Source organism: Tamandua tetradactyla, chromosome 2 (assembly GCF_023851605.1).
Source record: "Tamandua tetradactyla isolate mTamTet1 chromosome 2, mTamTet1.pri, whole genome shotgun sequence".
NCBI lineage: Eukaryota > Metazoa > Chordata > Mammalia > Pilosa > Myrmecophagidae > Tamandua > Tamandua tetradactyla.
The window spans coordinates 25,884,133-25,909,374 of record NC_135328.1 but is presented as its reverse complement, the minus strand read 5'-3'; the positions used below and the strand labels follow the sequence as shown (position 1 = coordinate 25,909,374).

Genomic DNA, 25,242 nt, shown 5'->3' with positions numbered 1-25,242 from the left:
CATTCTTTCCTAAATGCTCACAAGTCATTGATTTCATCTACTTACCTACCAATCTACGTTTTTATTTCTTCATTTCTCTTTTAGTTCTACAAAGGATTCAAGTCACATTGTGAAAATAAATTCAGTAACTGGCAGAAAGTTGAAGGAAACACAAGTAGAAAAATAATAACTGCAGAAGTGGCGTGGCGTGGATTCCTCCAAGTGTGTGAATGGTTGTCCAAAACAAGTAGGAAATGCCATCAGTGAAGAGGTGTTCAGAAGACAAATCAAAACAGGATTTCTGGTTTGCTTTTGTTTTTAAAATAGGAAGCAGAGTTTTCCCTGAGGCACACACTTAAGAGAGCCATTAATTACCTCCATTAATTTATCTGAGCCCCTCAATGGACCAGTGAGATTGCACCAAATCTGATTGGTTGGCAGTAGTTCTAGAAGGTTAAGCAAAGTGGTCTGCATGGGCTTTTCTCATCATCTGACCTCATCCAGGACAACCCAGAGAGGAATGGATATATTGCTTGTGCTTCAAGCAATTGTCTCTTAATGTCATTGCTTGCAACCATTTGTTTTTTAATAGTTTGGAATAGCTGAGGGTTTTCTAGGGAGAACCTGAAGTTCAGATGGCTTGTGTTGCCAGTTAAAGGTGTAAATTCCCAGTAAGAAAGTTAAGGAAACTTACTAAGGCATATGTCTATCTTTTATCTAATAAAGACGCTTTGGTTGTCAGGGGGAGATGGATGACTTCTTGAGATAATGGCAGTAGTTCACTGGATGAACCTATGGCAATTTCATTTTAAAGAGGTATGTAGATATGTGCGCTATGAAAGACATTAAGAAGTGTTAATATTTAGTTTAGCTTATTGAAACTCTTTCTAGTACAAGGTGGAACTAGATAATACATTTTAAAATGAAAAAGAATGTTATTTTTACTTACATTTCAATAATTTCATTTTAACTTTCTCTACAAAGGAGAAACTTGAAGATATTCCAGAGATTTCTAGATGCAAAGATGCAAGCAGAATGGTACCATTCAAATATTTATCAATGTTGTTAAAAGAAACTTCACATGCAATGTATATTCTTCCCCCAATAGAGCAAATAGTTTAAGAAAAAGATGCTGCTTAATCATTTGCCTGCCCAAGGGGCTTAGTTCATAATCTAGAAATAAAGTCCAGATAGTCTGCTACCACAATTGGATTCACTTTGTCCTTGATGGCCAATGTCCATATCTTCTCAGCCTCCCACTGTCTGGGTTCACCTGCAACTATGATGGACCTTGCTTGGGCATGCAGACAACTTCTCATCTCAAGTCCCCATGCTTTTCTCCTCTGCCTGGGAGCTTTTGCTAGCACCACAGAATGTGCACAGGACCACTTGGAAATGCTAAGGATTTGATGCTTTCAGGGCCAGTTCTGAGCCAACAATAAACAGGAGCTTGTGGATGGCTCTTCCTTGGCTGTCTTGACAGTTCTGAAGCATATTATTTGAGGTTCCTCAGACAGTTCTCAATGGGGCTGAATCAGTTGCCCATAGAAATAACATGCTTATTAATACACCTTTTATTGACTTCTTTCAAATACTTGTTTCAGAGTTAGGAAACACGATTATAAATTAGCCAACAGTCCCCAGAGTAAGATGGGGTGGACTTACTCTGTTACTGAGACAAGGTGACAGGGAAGTAGAGGGCAGATGGTGTTACAGAAAAAATATTGAAGTAAAAACCAGATGATATGATCTATGGTCTCTGGTTGAGCCTCAGTCCTCATCTGACTCAACCTTTGTTTCAACGAATCGCTCCCTCCTTCATGAACATTCTCTTGAGTTGACCCCTGCGGCTTTTTTCTCTAGGTTCTCCTTGCATCTGACAGGCCAAACACTTTGTCTCCTTTGCTGAACCCTCCTCATTTTCCTGTCTCTATCTGTTGGAGAGATGTGACTCATTTCCTATGTGATCTCCTTCAGTCATATGTTTCAAATATCATAAATGTATGACCCCAAAATTTATATCTGCAGCCTAAGCCTCCTTCCTGGACCCCAAAATTCTTATGTCCAATTGCCTACTGAACATTTCTGTTTGGATGTCTTCTAGGCATCAATTTAACAAACGCAGAACTGAATCCTTGATTTCCACTTTCCCCAGTCTTCTCTGAGAGTAAATGGCAATTCTCTTTTTACCAAAAACCTCAGAATCATATTTTCTGTCTCATGCTCAATTTTCAGTCTGTCATCAAATCCTACCCCACCACTTCAAAATATATCGTTAACTAAGCCATGCCTTAATTTCTCTACTGCTGTCCTGAACATCTCTTGACTAGATGATCTCAATGACCTTCTAGCTGACCTTTCCGCTTCTGTTCTTGACTGCTTACAGTTTATTCCAAATGGCCTTTTTACAACATTATAAGTCAATCAAGTGACTGTTATGCTATGATATCCCAACTCATGCAGAATAAAATCCAAAGTATCTTGACTTATCTTGGACCACAGAGCCCTTTGTGATCTCATCTCCACCATTTATTTGACCATCTCTTACCTCTCTCCTCATTCATAGCCCTTCAGCCACATTGACCTCCTTCGCTCTCACTTGGTCCTTTGCATTTGTTGTTCCCTCTGCCTGGAATTCTCTGTACTTATAAGTCCTAGGCAACACTGTCTTTTCCCCAAGATTCCCTCACCACTCTATCTTACCTACCACATGTGCACACATATATGTACACATACATGCAAACCTACACATCTGCACACTATAGATCCATGGTAATACTATCTGACACGTTGTATATTTCTTTATTTGTATATTGTCTTTCTCCCCAAAGTAGACTATGAATTCCTTGAGATAAAGGACTTTGATTTGTGTTCTTTTGTTTTCCCAGCACCTACCATGATCCCTGGCACAAAGCAGGAACCCCACCTATATATTTTGAATGATGTGATAAGTCAGCTGTCAATCAGGGACTGTTGGTCTATAAGATTTCTGATCTTCCTTTCACTCAAGTACAGTGTGCTGGTTTGGAAATATTATGTACCCCAGAAAAAACCATGTTTTAATCCTGATTCAGTCTTCTGATGGCAGCTATTTCCTTTAATCTTGATTTAATACCACAGGCTATAATCTTTGATTAGATTATCTCCACAGAGATGTGAGGCACCCAATTGTGGGCGTGAACTTTTATTAGATGGAGCTGTGACTCCATCCATTCCAGGTGGGTCTTGATTAGTTCACTGGACTCCTTTAAAAGAGGAAACATTTTGGAGCGAGACAGAAACAACAGAGCTGGCAGAGTCGACAGAGAGAGTAGATGTAGATGTTTGGAGAATAGTTGCTTTTGAGAATAGAGACAGGGATGTTGGAGATACATGGAGCCCAGCAGACATTGCCATCTGCCTTCCCATGAGATGTTAAGCAAGCCAGAACTTGGAGAGAGCTAAGGGAAGCCAAGAGATGAAAGCCAGCCCCAGAGAAGTAAAGTGAGGAACCCCCACGGGAACAGAAGCTGAAAGCAACAGAGCCCAGTAGCAAGGGACCAGCAGAACTCAGCCACATGACTACCCAACTGACAGAGATGTTCCTGACCCATAGACGTTTCCCTGGATGCCTAAGTTTCAACATTTTTATAGGCTTAGAACTGTAAACTTGTAACTTATTAAATTCTCCTCCTTAAAAGCTGTTCCAGTTCTGGTGTAACACATTCCAGCAGCTTGCAAACTAGCACATACTGCTTGATCTTGGTTGACTATAAAAATATAAAAGATGTGCTATAACTTATTTAATCAGATACATAACTTGTTTTCAACAATTGTTATTAATCTTGCAAAGTTGACTGTCTCTCCGCAGTTCTTCACTCATTGGAGAACATCTATTAGAATGTCTAATTGATTTTATAAGTTTGTGTGTGTATATATATATGTATATATATACATAAAACATCATATGTCTTTCATTTTTTTCTTTCTGCCTTGATTACATTTTTATAAGCATATTAAAATTCTCCAGGTACATTGTATTCCCATAGAATTTTGATGTAGGAGAATAAAGGGATTAGAATTCCCTTTCCAGACATGCATACCCACTATTTCCTAAGTATTTTCTCCATCTATATGCCACTTTTAGAAAATCAAGAAAAAAAGTGGAAAGGGCAGTAAGAGCCCAGAACAGAGTTCTATCCTCTCTTCTCTACTCAAACCAAAATGTGCTCTTCTCCACATATTTTTTCCACCTATCTTAAATGATTTTTGCTTCATTTCTAATCTGAGAAATTATTAGAAAATTATAAAATATCTATTTAAAGTTTATGGACACATAGATATTCTCTTATTTTAATTCTTTGCTTAAAACCGAAATCCAGGTTTTTTCATTTTTACTCAAACAAGGTGCTACTTTGAAACTTGCAAAGATGAAGACCTGAATTCTAACTCCTCACAATCCTTCTTCAATCTCAAGTACAAACTGATGCTTGACTGCAAAACTATTTTTTTGAATCTTCCCTTTTCTTAGGTAATTCAGGATTTTGACCTCATTATTTCTTTTTTATAATCCTCCTTTTTTGGTAGTTCAGAAGTACATCGCAATTATTTGCCAAACAGAGCTGAGAGCTTATTGATTGTTATTATTTTCCAAATATCTCACTGGAGTGCTTTGAAGTTGTATGCATCCCAGAAAAACCTGCTTTCAAATTGAGTCCATTCCTGTGGAACCCATCATTAGTAGGACATTTTAATGAGGCTATTTCACTTTAGATGTGAGCCACCTCATTTAGGATGGGTCTTCATTTTCTTCCTGGAGTACATTATAAATAGGATGAAGACAGAGAGGGAAAAAAGAAAGCCATGAAAGCAAGAAGCTGAAATCAACAAAACCCAGAAGAGAAGGGAGAGACCAGCAGACAACATCATGTGTCTTGCCATGTGGCAGGGTCAAGGATCACTGGTAGCTGCAGAATGGAAGTATCACCTTGATGCTGCCTTGATTTAGACCTTTTCCTGAACTCTAAACACAGGGGAATAAATTCCCATTGCTTAAGCTGAATCATTTTATTGTATTGCTTGAAGCAGCCTATGAACCAAAACCTCCACTATTGATGTTGCACATTTAAAATCCAGAAAATAACAAAAAATTGATATCCATTTTTAAAAAAGGAAACTCAGAATAATGATATATATGCAGAGAAAACCTGGCACAGACTCAGGAGATCAAAGTGATCTCCTGTGAAAATGGTAGTTCCTTCCATTTTTGAGGACTCCAACATATTTCCATCCCCTATGTGATTTTTGGTATACAGTGATCACCTGTGAAAACTTCTTGTCCAATTTCAGTGACCTATGTATGTAGATTATCTGCAGGGTGGAAGTAAAAAGAGTAAGTAAGAGGAATGGAAGATTGTATTCATTAATTGATTTGTAAATACTTACTAAGTACCTGTTCTGTGCTAGGCAATGTGCTAGAAAACGGGGATGCAATGATAAGCAAATCCCTGGCCATTTAGAGCTAATTGTCTAATAGGGTAGAGTGGAAGTAGGGTTAATAGAAAGAGAAATGACGTCACATGAAGACTGTGAAGTTGAAGGAAGACAGGGTCACCACAGTTGTTTAGGTTGTTGTGTTGTAACTTGCCTAAAAGCATCAGGCTGAGAGATGAGAGGTGTCTGAGGCCAGCCAGAGCTCTACTTGCTACTTTTCATGCAGGCATCTGGAGGGAGAGTATCTTTCTGTAATTCTCACAAAGGTGGACTAGCAGGGGCCTTGAAGGAAAGGTTCAGGAGAACATATAATAGGTCAAGAAAGGTCTCTTCGAGTGAAACAAAACAAAACAAAACAAAAACAGAACAAAACAAAACTGAGGTTGGAATAAAGACAAGAGATGGAGGGGGGTAGGAAGGGCAGAGAAAAGAGCAACAGTTGCACAGAGAACAGCTTGTGCAAAGAGCAAGTGCATCATGCTCTGGAGAAGCTGATCGAAGGATGATGGACTGCAGTCAGAAAAGGAGATGGAGAAAGCCTGAGAGGTATTTAGGTGTCAGCTGTCAAACTTGAACAAGCAGGCTGTATTTAGGATTGAGTATCTGAGTGTGGCAAGAAAGTGAAGTAATCTAAAGAGTCTGAGACACGACGAAGGAAGGAGATGGGGTGTAAAATGATGACCAGATTTGCACTCAAGAAGATCCTTTCCTGCAGTGTGGCGTGGCAGTGGCAAAACTGAGAACAAGCTAGGGTACTACTGCATTGATGAGAAAGAGAGGGTGACAGCCCACGGAAGGTCATGGCAATGTCAATAAAAAGATGTTAAAAGGGTGACCAACTACTGTCTGTTGGAAACACTGTAGGGACGACTGTATACAGTATGAACAATCAGATTTAGGACACTTAAGACCCCAAGGCAGGTTTCCTGCCTCAGTAAGCAGAGCAACACAATTAGTTTGTCTTGTTCTTGATAATGAAGGCCCTTAGTTATCATGAATTATATTAATTTTTGTACATAAAGAATCTGGAATGTTGAATTAACTACACTGGTCTCAACTGTGCCCAGAACTTAATTCCTTGAATTGGTTGACATCAGACTTACTCCTTATATTTTATCTTGTTTGCAGAAATGTGAACTGTTATATGAACTGGTGGATGCAACATAGCTGCTTTAATGGAAAATTAAGGATCTCATTATAACAATCTAATGTTGAATACTTGCTTCCAAACTCTGATTATTTTCTCTGGATACATTTTTAGGGCTACAGGGTATGCATAATTCAAAGGTTTTCGACTCACGTTGCCAACTTCTTTAGAAAGTTTTGGCATTTTACACTCACTAGGAGTATAGATAAATGCTTGTTTTTCCACACTCTCACCAACATTAAATGTTTTTAATTGAGAAATTAAGCTTTGAAAAATTTTTGGAAAAATAGAATCTTATTGTAATCTTTATTTCTATATTAGAATATGTAACATGCTTTTCAAAATTTGTAGCCATTTATATTTCTTTGCCCAAATGTCTATTGAGGTATACATCTTTTTCTTATTGATTTTCCAGGACTCTTTACATAGAAAAGCTGCTTCAACCTTTCTAATAGGAGTAAAAATATTCTGTCATTTCAGCATATATTACTGTTTTGCTTACTTTTAAGTTAGTGAAGATTTTTTTCTCTAAAAATTTAGAAAATCCATCCCAGCCTGTGTACTCCCTCCGCCCCCCCGCTCCAAAAAAATTTCAACAAATGGTGCTGCCATAACAGGATAATCACATGAAAAATGAATGAAATGTGACCCCCACACATCCACCATACAGCATACAAGAAGAAGAAGGAGGAGGAGGAGGAGGAGGAGGAGGAGGAGGAGGATTAGGAGGAGGAGGAGGAGGAGAAGAAGAAGAAGAAGAAGAGGAAGAAGAAGAGGAAGGAGGAGGAGGAGAAGAAGAAAATTTAGAAATTGATTGCCAAAGATAATTAAAATCAGGTTATATTTTTGCAACTTTAAGTATGAATGAAATTTACAGACTTTGGTTTCCCGATCTGCTATGTTGCTGCATAGCATGGATGTAGATTTTAGAACTCTGAAAAATTAAGATTTTGTAGCGAATTGATAATTGTATTTGTGATAATAACCTTGAAGCCAGTGGTGTACTGATAAGTGTTTAACAACGGTCTCTCCTTGCAGTGTTTGCTGATTTCTATGTTATGAATACTCCCATTATGGCTGATTTCAAGCTTCCTGCATAAAGTTGCTTAACAAATTCTTGAGAATCAGTATTATCTGGCTCTAGCATACTACAACTTGAAGCAATGCAGGATTCTAACATGCCATTTTTACCACCGGTATGATTACATTATGTTGCATGTAGTTTTACTGTTAGATATATTTGATAATTTTCAAATATTGAATATTTACAGAATGTTTGTAATTTTTCCATTTAAATCAACATATCATGGAAAATTCTGGAAGTCTTTTAATTTGTTAAAAAAATGAGATATTTTAATTCAAATTTATTTTCTAGCATACTAAATAAGACCCCTGGGAAAAGATCATAAGAATTTGGATTGATCTTAAAAAGAATAGGTCAAAGACTTCTTTAATAATTATCTTCAAATACCTGAATTGTGATGGTTAAACAAAACCAAATCACCAAATCTCTCTCCTTCTCCCTCTATTTTTCTCTCTTTTCCATTTCCATAGAGTTAAGAACAAGAGAAAATAGATACACACTAAAAGAGGAGGAATTTAGCTTGAATTGCAAGAAGACCTATTTGGTTGCAAAGATCATTAAGAATGGATTAGTTTTGTATTCTCCACGTATATGTGACTGAGATCATTTTGGTGTGTTTTATAACAGAGCTAATGAATTTCATACATTGAACATGTTGCTTTCATTTTTTAGTACAGAGAAAGCAATTAAGTAAAAGCAACTTCAAATACTGAGCAACATGGAGCCCTTGAAAACCAAGGTTTGCAGTGACAATGACTACATGAATGATTACCCTTGTAAGGGGAATAACTCAGTGCTTCAGGGAGGAAAGCTTTAAGATGGAGATATAGTGGCTGGAAAATTCATTCCGTTGCTTTAAAACCATCATTTTAACTCTGGCTCCGATTCACATTTCCCACTTGGGTCTTGTCTTCAAAAATAAAAAAGAGGAAACCAACAATGAGGGCATGTGGTGGTATAAATCATCCTGCCTATTGTTAGAAAAATGAGTAAGGGTTCCAAACAGTTATGAAGGGTCCTGACCAGCCCTTTTTACTCACCTTGAGAAGAATCATAAAGTAAGAAAACAAGAGGAATTCTTTTTTCTCTGTACACCAGCCATCAGCAGCATTCTCTTTGGGCTTCTGGCATCTGGGTCCAGTTGCTGGGTTACAGGCAAATATAATCAAAACAAACACTAAAAGGTACTCTTTTGGCTCTGAACAAGTTGGAAAGGTCTTCTGCCTTCCATCCTCTATCCCAGCCAACTCTCAATGCAAAGGTGACTTTTCGCTTTGTTGTTGTCCTTTGCTTTTCTTCCTGTAGGACAACTCCTGATTATAAACTTGTTGTGGAGTAGAAGAAGCCCTTAATTATGAGGTCATTAGATCTTTTCTCCAACTTCCTCTTGAAGAGCACCAGGAATTTAACCTGTTTCCAGTCACTGTGTTTTAGTAGCTTTCACCACCTTATCCCATCCTCTTAGAACTGGTGAGGAGAAGTGCTTCGTTTACAGAAGTATTAACCCTTAGCTCCCCACTTTTTCCAGTTACCAAGGATAGATTGCTAAGGAAGCAAATGGTATTTTCCACTCAGTACTGTGGTGCCAGATTCAGTGATGGGCTTCCGGCTTCTCAGCACTTGTGATGTGTTATACTATATTTGAACTTGGACAGGAAAGCTACAGGCATGTTTAGAAGTTTGGGAAATAAGATCTATGGCAAAAGTCAACTGCTCAGCCAGTTTGTCCAGCACATGGAGTGCCAAGCATTTAATAGAATCAGGGTATTCCAGTATGCTCTGCAGAGGTTAAAAGCACCAGGATGATTTGTTCTGGGGAAGAGAAGACCAAGATGAAGATGTCATAAATCCTCCAGTATTTAATGAGAGATTATTCACAGGCGGTGACCAACCCTTCTCTAGCTCTGTGAAGGCTAGAACATGGGAAATACACTTGAAACATAGACATTGTCTTTATTTTTAAGGAGGAATTTCCTAACAGTATAAGTTGCTAAATACCTTGGTGACTTCCCAAGAAAGGTGGCAAACCTCCTTTCTGAAAACTTTGACCAAAAAAGCTTACCTCTTTCTTAACTGCCTGAAATGTGTGTGTGTGTGTGTGTGTGTGTGTGTGTGTGTGTGTCAATGATTAGACAAGAGCTAATTTAACTTCTGATGCAGGGAACTTCTAACCATGATTGATATTCTACAAGCAAATGTTTGCTGTATTTCTGGAAAAGTGAGAGGTAAGTATTATTGTCATGGTGCTTTGGAAAATCTGAGCCAAAGAAGTCAAGTTTCCTTTTCTAGGGTCACCCAAAATACATTTGTTAGAAAGAAACATTTATTTTGCAAGTATATTTTGTGATTTGTTAAAAGTTTGAAGTCTCCAGAATGAGTTTTACCCTATCCTAAAAAAAATTACTACATCTTTTCAAAGCCTGTTCTTAGTGTAATTTTTTTCTCTTTCATCATCATAGTTCATTTAGCTTCTGCTGTCAGGTATTGGACTCAGAGCTTTACATATATACACAAACACACACACACATGTATGTTTGTTTTATCCCTTTTGGTCCTTACAGCAATTATTTTTATTTACCAGACGATGAAACAGGTGCAGAGAATTTCTGCAACAAATTTGTCCAGTCACAGCGACCTATGTAGTAGGTGGTGGAACCAGGATTAAAATTCTTCTTTCTCTTAATCCAAAGTTCTTCTTTCTCCACTGCCTTCTCTGCTGGTGAGAATCTGACTCAATTCTGTCATATCAAAAATAAACTATTGTTACTAAAAATATAATTCATGCATACAAACGTACAAACCTTACGGAAATTACTAAAATATAAATGAGTTATGCCAATTAGCACCTTCTCTAAAAATGATTGAGAACTCTTTCAGCCTAAGAGAATACAGGACTGTTAAAAGCAGAAATCTTTGTAGTGTCCTTGCTCTCCTTCTCTTTCTGAAATGATTTTTTTCTGAGTGATTGTAGTGTTTTCAGATTGATTTCATTGGGGCTGCGTTTCATAATACAACTAGCATCAAATTTCAGAACCTCTTTCTAATGGCCCGGATTTTATTTTCAGCAATTCTATTGTATTTTACAATCTGACAATGGCACTTCTTTTACTTCTGGCTTCTTTAATATTCCGAATGCCTTTTAGAGATGACTCTTCCAGTTGACCTTCCTAAGCTAGAACTTTCCCCTCTGTGCTAGTTTGAATCTGTGGTGTGCCGTAGAAGAGTCATGCCCTTTAATCTTCATTCAATATTGCTGGGTGGGAGATTTTTGATTATCCATGGAGATGTGACCCACCCAATTGTGGGTGGTAACTTTTGATTAGTTGGTTTCTATGGACATGTGTCTCCACCCATTCAAGGTGAGGTTGTGTACTGGAGCCCTTTACGAGGAAACCATTTCGGGAAAGCTTTAGAGCTATGAGAACCACGAGAGCCCATGCAGCCAGAGACCTGGAGATGAAGAAGGAAAATGCTCCTGGGGGAGCTTTATGAAACAAGAAGCCTGGAGAGAAAGCTAGCAGATGTCGTCATGTTTGCCATGCCCCTTCCCTTGTCATTGGCCTTCTTGAACCAAGGTATCTTTCCCTTGATGCCTTAGAGTGGGCATTTCTATAGCCTTGCTGTAACTTGGACATTCTCACATCCTTAGAACTGTAAACTTGCAATTTAATAAATTCCCCCCTTTAAAAGCCATTTTGTTTCTGGTATATCTCATTCTAGTAGCTTACAAACTAGAATGCCCTCTCTTTTCATGTTCATTGCTTAATAGGAGGCAGTTACAGGGTAGAACAGATGCTGGGGTACAGGCCGACATCTTGAGCTCTAGCACTTTTTGCTGTGAGATCTCAGGCAAGCTTCTTAAATTCTTTGAGTCTAGACTTTTCATCTACAAAAATGAGAATAATGACCACCATCTCTCTCAGTCATTGTGAGGTTTGTTACGAGAATGCAAATAAAAATGTAAGTGAAAAGTCAGCTAATTATATAATAGATATTGTTGTGTGTGTTTGCCATTTTAAGTGGTGTATACCTTCACTCATTCTAAGCCCAGAAATTTGTAATAATGAATTGATTTGTTATTTGGTTCAACTGACCTTTATGTTCTGCCTTCTTCCATAAGAAATAGGGGAATTTCTCCGAGAAAGTGTGGGTATTTATGTGACACTTGAGACTCAGAGTTAGAGTTCTGAAGCTATGAAAGTCAGCAGTACCCCATACAGGAATATTTAAAAAGTTGAAAAAGGAATCAGACTTTGACTAGAGATATAGAGATACGAAGGAAGCTGATCTGGATAGGATTAAAGTAGATCAGAATACAGGGTAAAAGATGGTATGGTCTATAGTTTAAACTTCAACTTCTGCGTGAGACCAAAGGGAGAGATGTTTAGTTCATGCGAAATTTATATTTCCGTACTGTATTCCTTCCTTAACTTGTATAGTCAGTTTAGTTGACCATCATAAGTACATGGAATCTTGAATAGGTTGTGAGATTTTGTGGGTTTGTCCAGGTTAGTGTGATGCCCTGATATATCCCAGAGTAATTTGAGCAGTGAATAAAAAAGTATTTGCAAAGTCCCCTAGGGTTTCTGGGGAGAAAGGAGGAAATATCCAGCTTCCCCACTTGGAGATTGCTGATATTTTCACAAGTAGTGGGGACAACTAAATCAACAGTCCAAGCCCTCATCTTGGGGTGCAACCCTATGAAATTTATTCCTGCAAAGGATAAGATAAGTCTACTTAAAATTATGCCTAAGAGTCACCCCCAGAGAATCTCTTTTGAGACTCAGATGTGGCTTTTCTATCTAAGTCAACTTGGCAGGTGAACTCATTGCCATTCCCCCTATATGGGACATTACTCCCAGCAGTGTAAATTCCCTTGGCAATGTGGGAAATTCTGTGATGAGCTGGGACTTGGCAACATGGAATTGAGAGATCTTTCTTGCCCAAATGGGAGAAGAGACAAATGAGACAAAATAAAATTTCAGTGGCTGAGAGATTTCTAACAGAGTCGAGAGATTTTCCTGGAGGTTATTCTTATGCATTATATATATATATATATATCCCTTTTTTGGTTTATGGTTTATTGGAGTGGCTGGAGAGAAGTAACTGAAACTGTTGAGCTGTGTTCCAATAGCCTAAATTCTTGAAGACAATTGTATAAAGATATAACTTACACAATGTGGCTGTGTGATTGTAAAAACCTTGTGTCTGATGCCCCTTTTATCAGTAAGGACATTTGGACATATGAGTAAAAAATGTGGATAAAAAATAAATGAACAACAGGGGGGGTAGGGGTAAAATAAATTGAGTAGATTGAAATACTAGTCATCAATGAGAGGAAGGGATAAAGGGAATGGGATGCATGAGCTTTTTTCTCTTTTTTTGACATGCTGCAAGTGTTCTAAAAATGATCATGGTGATAAATACCCAACTATGTGATGATATTGTGGGCCATTGATTGTAAGACCATGTATGGAATGTATGTGTGTGAAGATTTGGCAATAAAAGTTTAAGAAAAAAGAAATAGGGGAATTTCAAGGGAGAGAATATCATTCTTTTGTCTGTTTGCTTCGAATTCTTTCTGGACCTCTGACCCAAAGACGCTTACTGTTTTGTTTTGTTTTTTTCTGTAAAACCTGTTTCTATTCCCGTATTTCCTATCCTCCTTTTTCATGGCCAGGCACCAGGAATCAGACCTGGGTCTCTGGCATGGTAGGTGTGATCTCTGCCTGCTAAGCCACCGTGGCCCACCCCCTGTCTTTTTAAATGGTGTTAGAATACACCCAATTTTAATCGCCATCTCCTACATTGGAAATCTTAGAGGTATGCATTCCTGACAATGCTCTCTCTGTCCCTTTTCCCTGCCTCCCTCATTTCTGCCCTCTCCAAATTCAGCTGACTCCATTACACATATGTTTAAAGCCCCTATCCTCTACATGTTCTTCCATAACCACTGTTCTAGGTAAAGCCTGGATCATCTTTTACTTGGACTATTGGATCTTCTTACTGTATAAATAGAAACAAGTCTTTCATCCAAAGACACTGCCTATGAATTTGTATCCAAAGAAATGTTATACAGACTACAGCCTACTGGTATTCTATACTTTTGTAATATCTTGGTCTTTTTTTCCAAGATCTTATATTAGGAATTAGATTGAATGATATGTTTGCTGAAAGGTTGCTTATGACTGGACTAGATGTTAGTCTGCTTTAGCCTCCTATCTCCTGAGCTAACCTGTGTTTACTCCCTTCTGAAGCATGGGAGGTTGGCAGAGGGCGAGGAGAAACCCAGGCCTACCTTACCTCACTGTCTATATGGGACATGATTTATGGGACACAGCAGAATTCCAAGGAAGAAAGGGAGGCCAAGGGAGTAAGAGCCCCTTAAATATTTCTCTATGTGGAATCAAGAATTTTTCCCCCTTTGCTCTTTCACCAGTGGGAGTACAATGGCCCAGCTGTGGGTTCTTGGTCTTAACTCAGTACTGGAGCTGATCTACCTACCTTTTAGGAGCAGAGCTGGGGAGAAGTGAGGGAGGCTTGGATTTCTCCCAAGGTAGTGTTGTCACACTATCATTTTTCATGATATGAGTCATGAAATCATTTTTGTTCACTGTGATCAGCATTTAAAGAATGGAATGCAATAGAATAGAAAGGAATGGACAGAATAGGATAGAAAGCACTAGAGTAAATTTAATGAGATAAGGATGACCTTTTCATGAAATCTTTTAGTTATATGTGGGGGTAGTGTATGTGTGTGTGTTTGTGTGTGTGTGTGTGTGTATGTGTGTGTGTTGGGTCATGATATGAATTATTTCTTACTAAGGGTCATGGCCCAAAGAGTTTGTAATCCACTGCTAGGTTAGAGTATACAGACAACACTCAAATTGCCCCTTGAATAGTTTTCCTACAAATCAATGTGATCATACAATTGCCCCGTGTAAACAGCTCTGCTCCTCATGGAACAGCTTCATGAGCATGACATTCAAGGTCTTCCATATTCCATTTCCATCTATTTTTCCAGTCTCATTTCTGCTGCATTCCTTCATATTCATCTACTCTGCTATTTGTGAAAGTGCTTTCCACATATTGTTCTTTGGCTTTAAATACCACCACCACTTCTCTGCTTGTTCAAATGCAATCCATTAAAAATTAGAGAAAAAAAAAAGAGAGTATATTTTTCTTATTTTAAAATGTGGGAAATCATAGAGGTTACTGAGTATAAAATAAAATCATCTGTAATACTATAATCTAGAAATATTTTTATATTTGTATATATATTTTTTAGTCTTTGTTTCAAAGCACACACATATTTAATACACACAGATGCATATGTAAATATCTAGAAACTTTAGTTTTTACTTAATATAATATGAAAAATTTTCAATGTTTTAAAATATTTTTCTAAAATCTATGTAATGACTGCATTATATTTTATTATGTGGCTATTGAACATTTAAATTGTTTATAATGTTTTACTTTTATATATAATGCCTTGATATATGTCTTTCATGTCTCTTTTTTTTTTTCTTTAAAATAAAGTATTGGATTTGAATTTATTTGGTAAAATCGAATCAACATTCTGAAGGTCCTTGATTGATATCGTTCAATTGTTCCTGTATAATAAATATGTAAAATGTCTCCATATGTGTCAATATTGGATATTATCATTTAAAAAATTTTGGCCAATCTGACAGGTGAAAAATGATTTTGCATTATTTTCAATTTGCATTTTTTGAGTACTCATAAGGTTAATCTTCTTTACCATGTTTAGTGGTCAATTATAATGCTTTTTGGAGTTAATTTCATGTCCTTGGTTTTTGTTCATTTTTTGATTAGGGAGGTTGTTTTTCCCCTTTTTGATTTTCCTTAATATAAATCCTGCTTTCTCTTTAAAGCTCCATTTAAAACGCACTTTCTCCACAAAACATTCTTCTAGCTCCTTAGTCGGAATCTTTTTTTCTTTTTTCCCACAGTACATTATTTGTTCCTCTCTTTAGTGATCAATTTATTCTGCCATGTTGATTGCCGTCTTCCCCACTTGATTACAACATCTGAGGGTAGAAAGGTTTTCTCATTTGTTTTTGTATCTCTCTGCAGTAAAACGCACCGATCAGGTATTCGGTCTAGTGCTCTTAGGGTTCTTTGCTATGCTAAGAGAGCAGAGCCTTGTCTTTTCAATGTGAAATTTGATCAGTTAGTTTCCCTTATGTCTTTAGCATGTTCTCTCTGAGGCTGCACTCACTTGCGTTTAGGAAGATACAGTGAGTACAGAATTCTCTTATCTTGGGGTGCCGGGGAGATGAAGAGGGCAGCGTGTGCTCTCTGAAAGATGCTCAGCATGCCTCCTAATTCTACTCCAGATAATCTTATCAGTATTAAAGGATGAGATTAATGAAACTTCTCTTTCTCTCTCTTTCCCTTCAAGCGTAGTTTTTTGCCTTGACACGCTTTCAGGTCATTTGAGATCATTTCTATTACTTTTGTGAATTGGTCAGAGGTGAGACTCCTGGATCGCAATTGCTGGATTGAACCTCAGAGATCTTCTAGCCCCAAGCCTTAGACCCTCCTGCAGATTCCAGAGTCTTCCTTCCCTTACTTGAGACGACATCACCCTCCCAGAAAAAGTAAAACTCAGAAAGGCCCAGAGTCAGGGGACGATTCTCCCTTTCCACTCTTCATCCAAAGGAGTCATCCCTCTGGCCACATTCCCTAGAGAAGAGCAGGGGTTAGACCCATCAGCTTCTAGGGTCAGCAGCAGGTGCCACTCCGGAGTTGCCCAGCTCAACACTCCACCTGCCTCCTTAGTGGTGCCCCCGGGAGTGGCACAAACTCTGCACACCAGCGTCCCCTGTCAGCTTCTGGATGTCCCTGTCCATCACATCCCTTTGATGTTGAAAGAACCTGGTTTTTATTGAGCCTCCTATATGCCATGCTGTACTAGGAACTTTGCAGATATTATATCATTATTTCTTGCAATTCCTCCCACTTTTATATTTGAAGAATTGTACCTCACAGTATTTAAACTATTAAGATCCCACAGCTGAGCTGATAAAATAGTGGAATGAGAACTTGAGTCTGGGTTTTCCTTACCCAAAGCTAGCATTGCTTTCACTATACCAGGTTTCAATACAAAAAAGAATGAGTTGGATGGTTGAAATGAGCATGTGTGTACCTCCCTGGGAAATTTTCTTCCTCCATAATGCAACCACTGAATATCTAAGGTAGGGGGTAGGGGTGGGGGTAGAGAAGGCTTTTTTTTTTTTTTAATAGTTTTACTTACACACCACACAATCCGTCCTAAGTATACAATCAATGGCTCTTGGTACAATAACGTGGTTATTCATTCATCACTATAGTTAATATGAGAACATTCTCATTTTCTCCAAAAAAAAAAAATTCCAAAGAAAAAAGTCCCACACCGCTTATATCCCCTATTATGGACATTTAACTTTGGTATAGTGCCTTTGTAACAAGTAATGCAAGAATATTACAGTTACATTAATTGTATTTTTCCTATATACCACTGTGGTAGTTAGATTCAGTTGTCAACTTGGCCAGGTGAAGGCACCTAGTTCTGTTGCTGTGGACATGATCCAATGGTAGGTGAACCTCATCTGTTGCTGATTACATCTGCAGTCGGCTAGGAGGCGTGCCTGCTGCAATGAATGATGTTTGACTTAATTGGCTGGTGCTTAAATGAGAGAACGCAATATAGCACAGCCCAAGCAGCTCAGTATACCTCATCTCAGCCCTCGAAGCTCAGTCCAGGCCTTTGGAGATGCAGAAAGGAATCACCCTGGGGAAAGTTGTTGGAACCCAGAGGCCTGGAGAGAACGCCAGCAGAGATTACCCTGAGCCTTCCCACATAAGAAAGAAACTCAGTTGAAAGTTAGCTGCCTTTCCTTTGAAGAACTAATGAAATAAATCCCCTTTTATTGAAAGCCAATCCATCTCTGGTGTGTTGCATTCCAGCAGCTAGCAAACTAGAACAACCACCCTGTTGTTAACACCTTGTCGTGGTGACAGATGTTTGTTCTAGTTCATGTGAAAACTTTCTTGTATTTATACAATTAACCACTATCATTGTCCACTCTAGGTTTTGCTAAGTTATACAGTCCCAGTTTTTATCTGCTAGCTTTCCCTCTGGTCACAAATGACTCTAGCCTTCCTCTTCCAACCATACTCATACTCTTCCTTGTTAATTGCACTTACAGTATTGTGCTACTATCACACAGTATTGTGCTATCCATTTCCGAACCTTTGCAATCAACCTTATTATCATTCTGTACTCTTTAAACATCAGTTGCCCAACCACTGTCCTCTTTCTATCTCCTGATAACCTATGCTTTTGCCTTTAACTCTGAGGTTGCTCAATATAGTTAGTTCATATTAATGAGGCCACACAGTATTTGTCCTTTTGTTTCTGGCTTATTTCATTCATCATAATGTCCTCAAAGTTCATTCACATCGTTACATGACTTCATTCCTTTCTGCAGCCACAAAATATTCCATCGTATTGTACACATCTTTTTAATAACAGGTGATGAAATGTGAAGTATACATATAATACTTCTCATGCACTTAAAGTATGAGGGTTGTTTGGAGAAGAGAAGGCTTGTGTGTTAATTTTGAAAGCCAGTTATAGGTGCTCTGAATAAAGACCGAAATAGCCTTTATAGGTATGATGTTGAAAATTAGAAACATAGCAGATGATCTAAACTATCTATTCAGTGAAGGTTGAATTATGTGCTTGTTTTAAACCAAAATAAGTTTAGTTTAATCAAGAGGTGAGGCTTAGCACCCACTGTACCAGGTGACATTGCGGCAGAGGAGTTAAAGCAACAGCCCTTGTAGTCAATCAGAAATGGATTTAAATCCTACCTCTGCCATGAATGCTTCATTTCTCTGAACATAAGTTTACTCGTGTGTAAAGAGGGGTAGTAGATCTGTCTCTGGGGCATTCAGTGGGAAGACTTTATTGCTTTATCTATTCATTCTTTTGACAAAAGTTTCTTTTGAATATTTACTATTTGCAGGACACCTGTGATACAGCTGTGAAAAAGACACAACACAACTCTGCCCTAAGAGAATTGACAGTCTGGTGGTTAAATGTAAAGTCTTTGTCATGGTGTCAGGCACACGCTAAGCACTAATAAGTGGGAGATATTATTATTTTTATCATTATCATATCATTATTATTATGAGTGTGCATTTCCACAACCGCTTTTAATTTTGACTTATCTTACATTTGATAATAGGTGCGAGACCTAGTTAACATTTTCCTGTATTGGCATTTCTAATTAAAGGATAGGATCGTAAGGTAACAAGCAATTATCGTTAACAAAGGAAGTACTGTATAATCAGAGCCTTGCTTCAAGAATGTAGGATTTCTTCTCTGCTCCTTATTTGAATGTCATTCTGTGTGTAGCCACATGAAACATCAGGAATAGCACAGTGAATACCTCTAGTTGGGAAAAAAAGGATGTATGAATGAATCAGAGTTGCACAAATCCGGCTGATGCCTACAGAGGAGGATGCTATCTGGTTGTGAATTGTTCGATGGTAGTCTCTGTGTAATAAGACTTCTCTGTAAACCCAAGACCTTAACTTGGAGACAAATTTAGGGTGGTAAACTCTAAAGTAGGAAAGTTATATTTAATGTCTCTAGATAAGCACAAGGGAAGGAAAAGAGAAAAGGTATGCAATAATCATCTAATGCAAATGAAGGATTCAAGCCTGAGGGAAATAAAGGCTGAAATTGTTACTCTTCAGGTATTTTTTCACGGTCCCGTACATTTTACAAATGCCTTTAAAAGTAAAAGTTTTGAGTTCGTATTTTATAATAATTTACTACATTTTGGGGTTCATATATTGGAATTTAGTGCCTTATTTGATGGAAATAGTTTTTTCATGCACTTAGAGCATATTTTTGAAAGTATTTGGTAATGGAAAGAACATGTGGCATAAAGCTTTGAAAAGGTTTCTGCCATATCAGATTCTCATTCATAAAGATGAATTGGTTTAAGTGAGTCAAATTTCATTTTAACAAAAACCTGTTTGTGAAAGAAGAAAAAAACCTAGGTAATAATCTATTCATTTTACACTATTTATAAAATCTACTCATTTAATATTATATTCATCTACTTACATGATATAAGAATTAATATAACAGAAAAACACTTTGAGTTTAAGATCATGGGATTTGGCCCATACAATAATTATGATTCAATCGGCATAAATTTTTAGACCACCTGTAGAAATCCTCTCCTCTTAATGATATTTGTAAATATTTAGTTTTAATAGTTTTACATTGTAGTTCACATGCAGCACCACCATAAGGAATCAATCTTATCCGTATGCGCATGTTTTAACTCTTAAAGACATAATCATAGCAAGTTTAGTAGGTAGTCCAAGGGGTATTAATAATGAAGTCCAAAGGAAGTTTTAGTCTGAAGGTAGCTCCCCTACCCCACTATCATTTTAAGTGAACATAGCAATACTACTCATCTACTAAATATTCAGGGAATTCATATTTGACCCACAAATCCCAACCTACATCAGCTACTGCTTTTTCCCTTTTCTCTTTAAAAGAAATATATTTTCATTCTCTGTGTATTGAATGCAAACAGAAGATCAATGCATCAGAGATCCACATCAACATTCAAAACCTATCTGTTCACAAATACTTATGTATCTCTTGCTATAATTGTATGCATTTGTGCACGATGATTGCACACAGCGTGTAAAAATGTTATAGTGAGTGAACACTTATGAAAATATAAATCAGTCGGCACTGGTTTAGTAATAGTGTGGGTAATACAAGAGCTTCTTTCTGCACGACGTCCTAAGTCGGCTGTAGAATCCTGATTCTGAGCTAAAACCTTCATTGATATTCTAGTCATAGAATTCAAAGATGGAAAACAGTTATTAGGTTACTTAGTTTATCCCCCTAAGGCCAGTACTGAAGATTACTCTCATACCATATTGTATTCCTTCTCCTCCTCCACCTCCTCCTTCTTTTTCACCTCCTCACCCACCTTCTCTTCCTCCTCCTCCTCCTCATCTTCTTCCTTCTCCTCCTCCTCCTTCTCTTCTACCTCTACCTTCTCCTCCTCCAGTATTTGATCCTCCTTCATTCTACAATATCTGTGCTGATAGGGTTTCGGCTTGTTTCCTTGGGTAAGTATATTTCCTGGTGTTCCTTACATTTCTTCAACATTTAGATAGGTTTTTTTAGTTTGTGAATACTATTGTGTGTTTGCAATCAGATCTACATGAATGATTTTTTTCCTTCATAGTTTTAATCATCTGCTTGTAAATCATACTTTCCAAAGGAGGGATAATAATAATTGCTGACGTTGAGAGTTTGAAATGTGTCAGAAATTTTCTAAGCGCTTTATGTGTGTTAACTCATTAAACTCTTATAAAAAGTTTTCTGGAATAGTTTCTAAACAACCCCTGTTTTACTGGGAAACTGAGGCACAGATTCACTTGTCGCATGTCACAGGACTGGACGCGGTTGCAGCTGGGGCGAGAATCTAGTGGTCTGGCTTCCGAGTCCAACTCAGTCAGGTGGAAGCTATTTGAATACTCTCTCTGCCACAACTTTTGTCACTCTGTGCAAATTCGTTGTCCTTGAGTCTCGATTCCTTTATTTTGGTAGTGGGGTTAGCAATTATCTTCCTCTCAGGATTTTTATAAGGATTAAATCAGAAATTGAGCACCCAGCCCTTAGCATAGTTCCTAGTATATGACTGACATCAAACAAAGCGCGTCCTAAATTCATGAAGGTAGGCTGGCCCCCATATTATTTTCTTGTCACTCATCATCTGACATTCTGAAAGTATATTCTTTTTTACATGTTGGGCCTTTGTTCTCCACATGCAGGCATATGTTTGTCTGTAGAGTGTTAGAGATTTTGTGGTTTGTAGGAATGTTCTTGTCGAATCAAGTTTGAAATACAGTCTAGCCAATGCCGTCAGTTCATACACCGTGTTTAGTCATATAAAGATAGCTAGGCCCCAGATCTTTAAAATAGGTTATGTTCTAAAAGTTTGTTGGAATTTGGAACTTGGAACATGTTTTCTTTTTCTAAAATTTTTATTAATAAAACTGATCGACATACAATATGAACATTCTTTTTTTTCACCACATAGAGTTGTATATTCATCATCATGATCATTCCTTAGAACATCTGCATCAGTTCAGAAAAAGAAATAAAAAGAAAAAAGAAAAAAAATCATGCATACCATACCCCTTACCCTTCCCTTTCATTGATCACTAGCATTTCAATCTACTAAATTTATTTTAACATTGGAACATGTTTTCTTCTAAAAAACTATGTTGTAAATGATAGATCATTAGGTAAGCTCACATAATCTTTTTTAACCCATTTTTAAACTATCATATAAGAGAGGCCTGTAGCAAAGACAGTAATTTGCTTGCCACTGAAAAATTTCCCTTGTAGTTGAACCTATAACTCCAGAAGAGGCAAGAGAGGCAGAACTGAGTATCACAAGCCATACTGGCTTTTGTTATTTGGAGGAAGTCTAACAGAGAACCAATCCATCTACTGGTCTATTGTTAATCACTTCCTAGAATTTGAACTGAGTCAGAGAAACTGTAGCTTAACTATGTGGGATTCTGAGGCACTCTACTCATGAAGAATCAGAGACAGAGTCTTTGCTATGGCCATGTTATGGATGGAGCAAGAACAACCAAGCCAGTAGGCAGATAGAGGAAAATAAAACAGATGAGCAACAGAGAAAGAAACCATTCTCAGAGAGTGAGATGGTGTGAGTAGATGTCTTATGACCTTCCAGTTCATGTGAGGTCTGGCTGCTATAATCTGCAATTGGATTTCAAAGGATCCCCCTCTGGTATTTCAATGACTCTTTCTTGAGTAATTCTAGTTTGAGTGTGTTTTTGTTATGGGCAACAAAATGATTCCTGACTAAGTTGAAGTTCCCAATCCAGAACCCTTCCGAACCTTGAGTTACACTTTGCCAGTCTAGTGGTGACTAGGAAGGAGTTCAGACATCTGGGAGTGATTTATTAAGGAAGGGTTCTGGGATTTTGGAGAAGAGCAAATGGAAGCACTGGCCTTGACAAGAGTCTGTTTTTGTTACCCCTCAATCCATAAAACATTGCTGCCATCTCTTCAGGGTCTTCCCCACCATATACAATCCACAGCTCTCCTTCTGAATCACACTCTTCTTATCCTGAATGGCCCTTTTGTTCTTTTCTACTTAAATTTTATTCTTCCTTCGTTGTACCAAAAAATGAGTCATACAGATTATAGAGTTTTATGGCCAGAAGGAGACAAAGCCACCTAGTACAAAGGCTCAAAGGAACTGCCCAAGGTTACTCAGGTGGAAAATAGCGCTGCCAGAACTGGAACTTGGGTTCTGCTTTCAGTCCAGTAGACAAGTTTGCTTCCAGTTCACTCTCTTTCGTGCATCAGAGTGACCTCTGACTTATTTACTCGGTTCTTGATCGACTCGTGTTTATTTGAACAGATTACAAGCTTGTTGAGAGTAGAATAGAGCTTTCTTTTAATCTGTATTTCCTCTCAGAACTTCATACAATGCCTGGCTTATAAGTGATCAATGCATTTCTGCTCATTCCTTAAGTGATTGAAAGTATCAGGCAGTGATGAATGAAGAGGCAGAGAGATTTCCAGAATTGGCATCTACAAAGATAATGAGCAATCCCAACATAGACAAGTCTCATGAAATATATATACTTTTTATAACATTGGTGATAAGAAATTTTAACTGTGAAGTGTAGGAAATGGACCATTACTCATGAGGGCGAGCCAAACCCTGACTGAGACTGGAGGCTTCATTAACTGCAGAAGTTAAATGATGTTCTGTGGTGGCACAAGAATAGAGAAGGGGCATATGAAGCAGGCATTCTCATCCACGTGTGATTGGGCTTGTGGTTTATCCAACTGGGATCGATGAGATGATTCATGGATTAAATTATTCACTTCAAATTCTTGTGCCTTTCAGGTGGTCCTCTTCCAAGATTTTAACCTTGCTATGCAGCAGAGCTAAGAGGGCACATTTCTCTTTACCTATCCTAAGAATATCTTTCTGCTTTCTGACTTCCCTAACAATGACCATTATTATGCCGACAGAGCCATTTTCGTGGTCCTGGATTTATTGCTCACATTTGTGTCTTGGCACATTTTGACACTATGGTTGGGCAATGTAGATGAAACATTCTATCCCCGATTAGGTCATGAGAATCAGCAAGGCTTTTCTGGGTCTTAGATTCATGAAGTGAGTCCATCCTTACCAGGACCACAAAGCTGTGATTTCTTATTAGATAACGTCTCAAAGTGACTTTCTTAGCATTCACTTTAGTAAATACATCTGAGGTTCCTGTGTTTGAGAAAGACCAGCAACTTATATATGCTCTCAATGATCAGATGTCTTCAGCTGGGCTGGGTCAAGTCTTCTCACCATGCCCTAGGTGCATCTCTAATGAGACTGAAGCAACCCCAGTGATCTTATTTGTGGCTTAGATCACATGCAGAGTTGGTCATGACTTTGATGATCTGTTTGTATTTTCTTCTGCCTTTCTTGGTGAGTAATCTGAGGAAAAAATCGGTGGCCAATGAGGCACATGCAAACATCCATCTATGTAGGTATAGAAACAAAAATGCAGCAAAACAGTAACAGGGTGGTTAGTGTACCTATGAGAAAAGGCAAGTGAAGATTAAGGTGAGCTTTGTCCCCCCCAATTTTATAAAATGAGAACAGACACTTTATAATAAATAAAGCAGAAAGTTCTGCTTAAATATGAAATAAAGGGCATGTCAGTATTGCTTAGATATAAAATAAAGAAAAATGAAATTTGAGAGATATCCCCATCTTAAATGCACTCACAATGTTTCTTTCTTTCTTTTTTTTTTTTAGTTAGAAAAGCCTAGTTTTGGAGACTATAAGCTGGAAAGAAAAAAGAAACTCATAACTTTTCTAATTCTTGACCTACCCAGTAATTATTAAATGTTATTGACATCAATGTAAACATGTGTTCCCCATGAGCTTTAGTTTACCAGAGGCTCAAATGGAGATCCTAGTGCTCTGACACAATGAAGGCTTTACTTAAGGTTGAAGCTGACTATTAGTTGTGTGATTGTGAGCTAGACAGCCAGTCTTTTTGAATTTCAATATCCTTATCAGTATAGTGTAAATATTTATGAGTCGTAAAGGTAAATACCAAATTAGGTCATATGTGTAAAATCCTTTTTAAGGTGTGAGTTTTTTGGTAAGTTTTGGAATGATAATAAACATTATTATTCCCATCTTAAAATTTGTAGATATCCTTATAAAGTTCTCTTCTCATAGTTGGGCATGGACTAACCAAGACTCTTTCCTGGTGTGAACACTGCCTTAGTTTCACTGGTCAACCCTCTCTTCTGTGACTACTGTGGGGCATATCATGTTGTAATTCCATTGCTTATGCTGTTCCCTCTATCTAGAATCTTCTTTCCCACATTCCCCTCCAAGTCGTTTTTTCTGCTAGGTGTAACTCTCCTCAGCTTTCA

The 25,242-nt window shown here is 37.8% G+C and overlaps 1 protein-coding gene and 1 long non-coding RNA gene across 2 annotated transcripts in view; one reads left to right on the top strand and one right to left on the bottom strand.

Moving 5' to 3' along the window:
- The window catches only part of ZNF462 (zinc finger protein 462), a 158,030-nt gene extending 148,892 nt beyond the window's left edge, over positions 1-9,138 (bottom strand). The window contains exon 1 of the mRNA XM_077141128.1: positions 8,723-9,138. The gene's annotated coding sequence lies outside the window, so the exon portion shown is untranslated. The remainder of the gene's footprint in view (positions 1-8,722) is intronic.
- The window catches only part of LOC143667209 (uncharacterized), a 106,239-nt gene continuing 90,061 nt past the window's right edge, over positions 9,065-25,242 (top strand). The window contains exons 1-2 of the long non-coding RNA XR_013167950.1: positions 9,065-9,152; positions 9,843-9,907. This is a non-coding gene — a long non-coding RNA (uncharacterized LOC143667209). The remainder of the gene's footprint in view (positions 9,153-9,842; positions 9,908-25,242) is intronic.